The sequence below is a fragment of the Uranotaenia lowii genome, chromosome 2, assembly GCF_029784155.1.
Source record: "Uranotaenia lowii strain MFRU-FL chromosome 2, ASM2978415v1, whole genome shotgun sequence".
In the NCBI taxonomy this organism is placed as follows: Eukaryota; Metazoa; Arthropoda; class Insecta; order Diptera; family Culicidae; genus Uranotaenia; species Uranotaenia lowii.
Window position 1 is genome coordinate 391,279,387 of NC_073692.1, and position 9,420 is coordinate 391,288,806.

Genomic DNA, 9,420 nt, shown 5'->3' on the forward strand with positions numbered 1-9,420 from the left:
ATAGAGTTGACCTACCACCCTAAAGAAGTTCACAAAGTGTTAAGTTTCTCTCAGCAAGTGTAGCTGGCCGTGAGAACGAATATTCGTTGATGACATGTTATGAAAATACTTCTGAATAAAATTCTACTCGCACATTTTCAAATTCTTTTAAATTTTTCTAATTTTGTATCGCATCTATAATTTTCATATTCTTGAAATGTTCTTAATAGAAGAACATAACTTTTATCGATAAAGTCGATAAATTGATTAATATATCCAAAAAATTTACAGTTTTCGGTGAATACTATCTGTATTTCAGTAATAATTATAAAAAAAATCGGTAAAAACTACTGTGCGTTAATATGAAACAATCAAAGTTATAGATATGTTTATGAATAAACACTTGTCTTTATTTAAGATGGCTGTTGAATTATTCATTAATTTTAACTTAGTATTACATTATAACGCTCAATGGATAATGCAATCTAAATTCAATTCTGATGAACGCAGGTGGGCATCAAATACTTTAACAATTTAATATTCTAAATACGTTTATTTGTATTTGAAGTTGAAATAAATTGACCATGACATAATAATATCAATTACTGCTTTTTATTGGCCAACTTAATAAGAATTTTATTTTTCTTAAATTTCTTATTTGGAAAAAATCAAATTTGAACGACTAATCAGGTTAATTTTCTAATTTGAACGACTTAAAATTAGTTATTAGTTAAAATTAGTAGCATGCTACTCGCAATACAGATCGAATACATTTTAAATTTCAACGTTGCATTCGGTTGACAAATGAAGAAAAAAAAATATTCCGGAAAGGAGTCTTTAGCCTGGGTGAAGTCGTTGGTGGTCGATTGGCCGCTCAGATTCTCGGTGCGAACCTTGCTCGATTTCAGCACAGTCTGTACAGCCTTGAAAACCACCTGGTCCTCGGCGAAGGCGTGACGTGTATTCTGTAAGATGAAAGACAACGTGAAACATTTCTTAAAACTTATTCAAGTAAACTAAATTTGTTTCGAGGATTTAAAGCAAAAAAAACAAATAAAGTACACAAGGGCAAGTGCAAACGGTTAGTTCAACTTTCATATGCCCTCGGAAATCTTTAGAAGTTCTCAGCTATCGTTCGTTGCATCATAAAACTAGTTTTTAACAAACTACTGTTGAACAAAAAAAAAATCAAAAATTATGGCAAAAAGAAACCGCACTTAAAAAAAAAAAGTTTGCCCGTTCCCCGTTGATGGGGGCAAAGTTTTTCAGAAAGTTCAGCTAGCTCGTGTGAAGTTTATATTGTAGTATGCCGGCAATGCCAGTTTGAGCGATTAAATAATAAAAAAAAAACAAGAAATTCCAATCGTGACTCATTCTTCTCCACTTACCGGTTCAAAAAAGGCATGATCCGGTTCTAGTCACGTCTATAAACCATGTGATCATTTCACCGGTCAGTCTGGTATCTATCATCAATCTTCGGATAGGTATTTGGTCTGAAACAATTGTTGGATAACATTAACATTGCACCTAAGGTTAAGTTTACTTAAAAAAACAACTCACCAAAAATCTTTCACCCTCGGTGTTCAAACAGCGTCGTTTCAAGTGTAAACCCGGAATGTTTGCAGTTAAGATGACTTCGCAGCAAGGGAGCGTCGAACTGCGAATTTTCTGCCGACTACCAGCCGAATTGACTTCCAGTGGCAACGATTGCATTTGCTGCTGCATCTGTTGTGGTTAGACGAGCATTTGTATTTGCTGATGTACCAACTGCTGGGCTTGCAATGGATTCTGAATCGACATTCCCATGCCTGGTCTGCGTTCATGACACTCGCGCCGTCCTCCGAATGTGTTGGCGCCGTTCGACTACTGGAACCTGCGTGCGATGGCTTGGCTTATCAGCCGAGGCGTCATGGAAACCTTACCGTCGACGATGTCTTTCGTCAAGCTAGGATCCCTTGAATGGGCACTTGAACTGGCCATGTATAAGCTGCAACAACTAAGCATCAATAAGCGTCAGGAAAAAACACAAGTTATTAACACTAAGACTTACCTTATTATCGGAGAAATCGGAATGTAGCCGCCGTATCAGGATTGGAAGGATTGTCCGGTGAACTGGCTAATAGGCTGTACAATTCCCTGTAGCTGCTGCTGGTGTTGCTGTTAGTGCTGTGCCACCCATCTAATCCGAGGAACCGCTATGTTTATAAATGCCGAGATTTTATTATTTATTCGTTAATATGTTCGCTATGGGAAGGCTAAAACCAACCAATACGGCCTGCCTTGATGCTTCGGCGTTGCTGATGGCATATAGAATTTTAGGGCGGCGTTTTGGTGGAAAGGCCAAAGATTTTTTTTTGCCACAACCATCATCACCAATGAAAAAAAAACTATGAGTCAACTTATTTCAATCTGTAGAATTTTTTTGTGAAGATATTACCCAAAAATATCCACGCGTTTCTGAGATATTTGGATTTAAGTTAGTGTTGATTTATAACATCATTATGCATGGCTGGGGCATGCGATGGCATTCCGATGGAACAGTAGATAGTACTGTTGCTGTTGGAAAAAGGGCTGATTCGGATGTTGTTGATTATGGGTTGATTATGACGCGAGTAATAGCATATTTTTAAAGGATCTGGATGAGCTAGTTTTGGAAATTATTCCGACTGGACCAAAACCAACTAAGTTGATTATTACAGCACATGATAAAAACGATGAAAACTCATAAGTACCGTGCAATTACTGCGCCATCATCAATGGAATTATTACCTTCATCTCCGCCTTATTCTCTACCCTGATTTGGGAACTTGGTTTCCATTTTCATCCGGAAAGTTAAAGTTACACCACTTCCGGATTATTCTACAAAGTTTGAAGAGAATTTTTCCAATAAAAGGAAGCAGCAATCGGATAGTAAAACGGATTTCAACTTCAATAGAAAAGAAACTTCAACAAGAGGACATTGGAAAAACATTTATCTCTTGCAAGGCCAAAAAATTCAAAAGTGAATAATATTGTTCTTAAAAACTCACCTCCTGCTCAAGTTCTGATTATGCTTTTCGGCGTTGTGTTTGGCGTCCTCGGAATTAATCAGATCCTCCCGCAGGATTTGGAGTTCCATTTCCACATGTTTCCGCTTTACCTGGCACTGGTCGTGGTCGCCAAACACGGCCGCGCGAGCCAATCCTCTCGCAGCCTTCTCCTTTGCCAGTTTCCGTGTTTTCGTTCTGCTGCTGCTGGGATTCCAATGACTGCCGACTGCCGATGAACAGCACCATCTCTCAGCCGTCATTCCATTTTTCAAACGAGTCACCTACAGAACCGTAAAGTACACTAGAGCCGGACAATTTCCGTCGGAATCTTTGCTGTTTGTTTCTAGGATTACTTTTCCTATACTTAATTTTCTCATCATCTCTATTAACGAAACACCTGAAAACAATAAATTGATGTTTATAAAACGTCAGCAAAACAACCATAACAGGAGGATGAATATCCTTCGAGAAAAAAATCAAAACAGCTAAATGGTCCATTTGCCATTGGGGACAAATTCCGAGATAATGTCAAACTATTCTTACCATTGCAAATGGATCTTTTCGATTGTTTCCCAGCTACCAGCGTTGTGGATGTTTGGCCGCTGGTTTCTCCGTCTCACTGTGTGGATTGTGACGCAGGAAAAATTCAAAATTTCAACCGATGTGGATGTTCAGATAGGTTCAGATAAAACGCCATTTTATACTTTCACCGCACGTCGAAACGCGAGAAAATTGCTAGAGTGAGATAGGACGCTCGAAATGGTGAAACGAGTGAAACAGCAAAAATTGACAGCGACACTTCACAGTTTTTTTTACCGATTTCGGTATTTTTTTACCGAAAATTTACGGTGAAGGGATTTGTTTACATGAAAATAAACGAACTTCGGTAAGTCAAGAACTAATTTACCGGACTCGGTGAAAACAAGACGTCAGATTGATCAATTACCGATTTTTCTCGATTTACAGAACTGTTTCTGTAAAATAAATTACCGAACTCGGTAATTTTCGTTTACTGTGCATGGTTCACAAAGATCAATATAAATATAAAATCAGTTGTTTTTAAAAGACAAAATCGAAGAAACGAATGAAAGAAAATAATTTGTAATTAAAATGTAGCTTTGGATATTCTTGTTACAAATGTAATTCGGTAAAAACAAAACAATACAAATGTAATGATGCTGGAATAAAACTAATTCAACGGATGTTTTAAAATCACAGATGACATCTCCAATAAGCAATGGCTTTCAGAGGGTATTCGGTTTTGGGTAAATTTAAGCACTATGAAGTAAAATTCTGAGGTTAACTGTATTTAAAATGTTCGGCAATTTTTACCGAACCCTGGAAAACGTTCAGTAATTTCAGCTTATGATGCACATCGCATAATATGAGATGATTCGAGTCTCCAGAAGATATTTCAAACGAATTTTTTTTTTTTTTTTGGAAATACATATGAACCTAAAAGGCTTTTATAAAACAATAGCTCAGTTTTTTATAGATTGTGAAATCGATTTGTAATCAGTAGTATCAGTTTAATATTAGATACATAGATTAATATCATTTTCGATACCCACTTGGCCAGCTTTGTAACAGAGGTTAAGCCAAATAGTTGTAATAAAAAAAAGGCTTTGTAAAATTGATGTTTTCGCATAAAGCGGAGATGTCTTCTGAAACAAAATTTTCGACAAATGTAATTTTTTGTCGGTCGGCATGAAGTATGACACGAGTCGAAAATATCGAGATGACACTATTGTTTTAGGCGAAAACATTGATTTGATGGAGCCTGGTCCATATGTGTTCTTCAGAATTGAATTTTTTTCGATTGGAATGTTTTATGGAGACTCGAATCATCCCGTGTAATGTGCTGTGCATCATAAGCTGAAAGGGCCGAACATTTTACGGGTTTCGGTAAAAATTTCCGAAAATTTTACAGTTTTCGTTAAATATTACCGGTATTTCGGTAAAAATTACTGAAATTTCGCTAAAAACTACCGGTTTTCCAGTAAAAGTTACCGATTTTTCTGTAATTATTACCGAAATTCCGGTAAGATTTACCGGCATTTGGAAAATATTTACCGGCATTTCGGTAATAGTTACAAGTATTTCGGTAACTTATACCGGTCGTTCGGTAAATAGTACTGAACTTTTACAGCTTTTCGGTAAAAAAAATAACGGTATTTCGGTAAAAGTTTTAGATAGTTGAGTAATAATTACAGGTATTTCGGTAATAATTTCAGGTTTTCGGTAATTTATTAAGGTATTACAGTAAATTCTACCGGTTGTTCGGTATATACTACCGAGCTTTTATAGTTTTCCGGTTAAACATTACCGACCTTTCGGTAATAATTACTGGCATTTCGATTCAACAATACCGGTTGTTCGGTAATATAGCGAACTGTCACGTTGACAACTGTCATAATTTGACAGATGATATTAGATATGATCAGCCGAGATTCGGTAATGTTTTACCGAAAAAGGTCTGTAATATTTGACAGCTGTCACTTCTCTGCCATGAGAAAAATTACCGAACGGTTTAACGAACTCCACATGTTAGGATTTCGGTAAAAAAAATTACCGAACTCGGTAATTTTCATTTACTGTGTGATTGATCACATACACTGAAACAGAAAGTTGAATAAATATATCTTTCCATAGACATTTTAAGATTTTTCATTTTACCTTTCTCCTGGACTTGCCGTCAAGTTTAACTTAAAAAACCCTATGGATAAACGCCCGAAAAGAAGCAGACAAAAGGCGGGCAGCTCGTCCGGAAAAACAGATTTGATGTGCCGTCAGTTCGACCTAATCGACAGGATTCAATACCGTTTCCAGCAGCACTTGATGTTATTTGATCGACACTAACTGAACTGCGTTTGATGGCATTCCCACATTGTGGTCCCGTTTTTATCATGCCTCTTTCGGCATGCGTATCGAATCCGTTCCAAGCTTTTTTTATTGTTATCGAGAACTATCATTCGCAATAGGCAACAGCAAAACATTGTCTGTTTGGAGTGAATTGTGCACTGTATTCATCGTTATCAAACCGAGCAGGTAGATTTCACAGCAAGTGGTGCTACAAATATCAGCCGAGACTTTACTGTGCTCTTGTTACTAACTCAGCCTGGGGACCCTTCGGCTACTGCTTCTTGTACTGATAAACTAGAAATCAGATTGGAGAAGTGCCAAGCACACAATATACGACAAATTCTGAAACATCGTGCATTTACACACGCTAGATTAAGTGGTATGGTGGTCATAGATTTCAGTAATACTTACAATTTCGAATCAGAACACGCTTCTGACGAGTCGGTCTCGTGAGCAGCATCGAGTCCAACCAAATCCCGCTGACCTGTTTGGCGAACTTACGGAATTTCTTTAGATGCCATCGTGATCCGAACTAAGAACAGTGTCACTGAGTTTAAAACATCGTGTTTTGTTGTAATATTCAAGTCTAATATAGAAAAACATACCAAATAACACTTTTTTCCACATATTTTCTGAAAAAAAAAACAATTTACCGACGGAAGAACGAATGTAAACATTCTTTTTTTTTGACATGTCCATTCGTCGCTTGCTTGCTCGAATGAAAACTGCTCGTTTTCGTAGTTTATCGAGCAGTACCACTGTTTTCTTTGATTTCGGGTAAATTCGTTTTGGCAAGAATTTTTTAAATTAAAGCAACGTTTAAATAAAACTTTAACTCAAAACCGACGAACATGGCGACCCTCGCTTGCTTAACAATTTGGCTGACGGCTTCTCGAGCACACGGTTGCAAAAGCGAGAAGGGGGATGAGAAATACTGCCATCGAATTTTGACGTTTGTCTTGAAAGAGACGATATTTTCAGTTTTACTTTACAGTTTTCGGCGTTTTTTACCGAAAATATACTGCAAAATGATTTGTTTACATATAAAATATCGAGCTTCGGTAATTCTAGATGTGGATTAATGAAGATCTGTAAAAATAGACGTCAGTTTATTCAATTACCGAAAATTTTCGAATTACAGGTCTGTTTCTGTAAAATAAATTACCGAACTCGGTAATTTTCGTTTACTGTGTGTGATTTAAGTACACATCTTTATAACTTAAACTATCTTATTGCATGCATATGTACTGAACAATGTTTAATTGAATAGGAATGGCTTGAAAGAGTACCTGAATTAAAAAGGCCTAGTTAAAAAGTAAATGAATCATTCACTAAATAGGAGGTTCCTTGCTTACGATTAACCGAAACATATAACTTGCAAGCAACTTTTTCGGAACTTTTGATAAATCGAAGAAATTTTCTCTTTTTTCTATCGGTTGATCCTCAATCATTTGCTTGCACCCTCAAAATCCCGTCACTTTAAAGGAAATCTATATATATAAAACAGGGAGAGAGACAGACCATACAGAAATGTGCGAACACGCAAAACTCTTCACTGGATCATCCGATTTGCATGCGATTTTTTTTGTTGTGTTCGTCTTCACGCGAAGAATAACACAACGGAGAGATAATTTCGAAAATGTTTTTGTGGATTTTGAAAATCAATTTTTAGTTTTTATTCGTATCAAATAAAAGTCATGGCATCCAATTTCCATTTTTTTTTTTCATTCGAATCACCCAGAGTAGGAAGGCGCCAAAAGCAATCAAGGCTTACTGATGTGCATCCATCTCTCTATAGGAAGTTTTGGCGCCCAATTTCATTGACAGTGTACTTTTCACGTGGCACCAGTAAAATGGATACTTGGATGTGATTTTCTCTATGGGGTTCCGCAACTACGAAGCATAGCAAAGCCTGTACGAAGAATATTGACAAAAATTGTAATTTTTTGCATCAGAATCAAGGCAATTCTAAGATTTTTTTTAGATGTTTGTTCGTTCACCGTTAATTTTTTTGAAATGTCATATTCTTTTAGCAACTCAAGCAATATGGCTGTAAAATTTCCAATAGACTCAAAACAACTTAATGAGATTGAATTTAAACATTTCATTATCAAATCATTTTTACTGAGTTTTGGTAACACATATAGAAAGTCATATAACTGGTAAAAGATCACTTAATTTATTTTTTGTTGATTTTATCCAGTTAGTTTGAGTATTGAAGGTTATTAATTTTGTGATTGCAAGTAAATTAAATCAATATCATAAAAACGAATTGTAGGATCAGGAAACATTGGAAAATCCACACTACCTTTCATGCTCAGTGGTTAATCAGAACTTTTGAAAAGTTTAGCTATATAGGACTTTATCTTGATATTAGATCCAACTCTCAGTTTCAAAAGTCAGAAAAAAGGATCGTAATCAATAATATCATCAAGTACTAAAAACATGAAAGAATATAAAAATTAAATTTTAAGTAAAAAGCATGCCACCTCAAATTTCGAACATTTAAGTATAGAGAAAAATTTGAACCAATACACAAAAATACAAAAAAAGTTTCATACCAGATATAAGATCTAAAAAAACAATCTGTCAAGCATAAGTAAATTAAAGAATATAAACACTTAAATTCGACCAAAAAAATAAAATCAAGATCAACGAAAATCCAGCTTTTAAATTAACGTTTTAATATAACTGAAAATCCACATTCATAAAGCCAAATTTAGAATATTGATTCAAATAACCAATAAAATTCAGAATTAAATTTAACTGTCTGGATTACAGTTTCTTATCTTACGATCATAAACTATAAATTTAAGTAATTTGTGAATATTTTGAATTTTTATTCCAAATACTCAAAATAGATTTGCTTTCATTCAGGGTTTGCCTGTTAAGAGAAAAATAATCTAAATACAAGAAAGTTTAAATTCTTTTTTTTTCTAAATTCTTCAATTCTTAGTGCAATTTGCCAATCCCTAACTGAAAATTGAAAAAAAGATAATGATGACACAAATTTCGAAGACATTTTTAAACATTATATTGATTAGAAAAGTGTTGCTGTAAAATGAAATGAATAGTAACTTATTCTGAATTGTTAAATATTTGTCAAACTCTGCTCTGTGAATTTACAATAAGATACAATTAGTGTATTTAGTGCAAAGTCCGAAAAAAGACAATTGAAATAATTAAAAAATAAAACAGTAATTTTATATTCATTATTCTTTAAATGTTCAGGGTCCATTTTTTAGTTTTTCTATTCTGACGACCATGTTTAAAGAAAACTGTAATGTATTTAAATACAGAGGTTAGCACACATCGAAAATACAACTCTATTTATGACGACTCCAGCAAAAAAGATCCTTTTTCTGTTGAAATCAATCTTCAACATTTTTAAAATACTTTATCAGATAGGAGTTTTTGAATAGGAATGATGACTAAACTAAATTGAAACTTGATAGATTAAGCGTTCTTAAGTTAACGGAACTGATCATTAGCAGAGCTTTATTATAAGCAACCTCAACAAGAAAATAAGTTCGCTAAACAAAAGTTAGTG

The 9,420-nt window shown here is 34.9% G+C and overlaps 1 long non-coding RNA gene across 1 annotated transcript; it reads right to left on the bottom strand.

The window, feature by feature from the left end:
- Positions 1-726: 726 nt before the first annotated feature.
- Positions 727-2,311, bottom strand: LOC129749561 (uncharacterized). Its single transcript, XR_008738082.1, has 4 exons — positions 2,030-2,311; positions 1,540-1,966; positions 1,368-1,472; positions 727-944 (listed from the first exon to the last, which is right to left on the bottom strand). It is a non-coding gene; the product is annotated as an uncharacterized LOC129749561 (long non-coding RNA).
- Between the last annotated feature and the right edge of the window lie 7,109 nt (positions 2,312-9,420).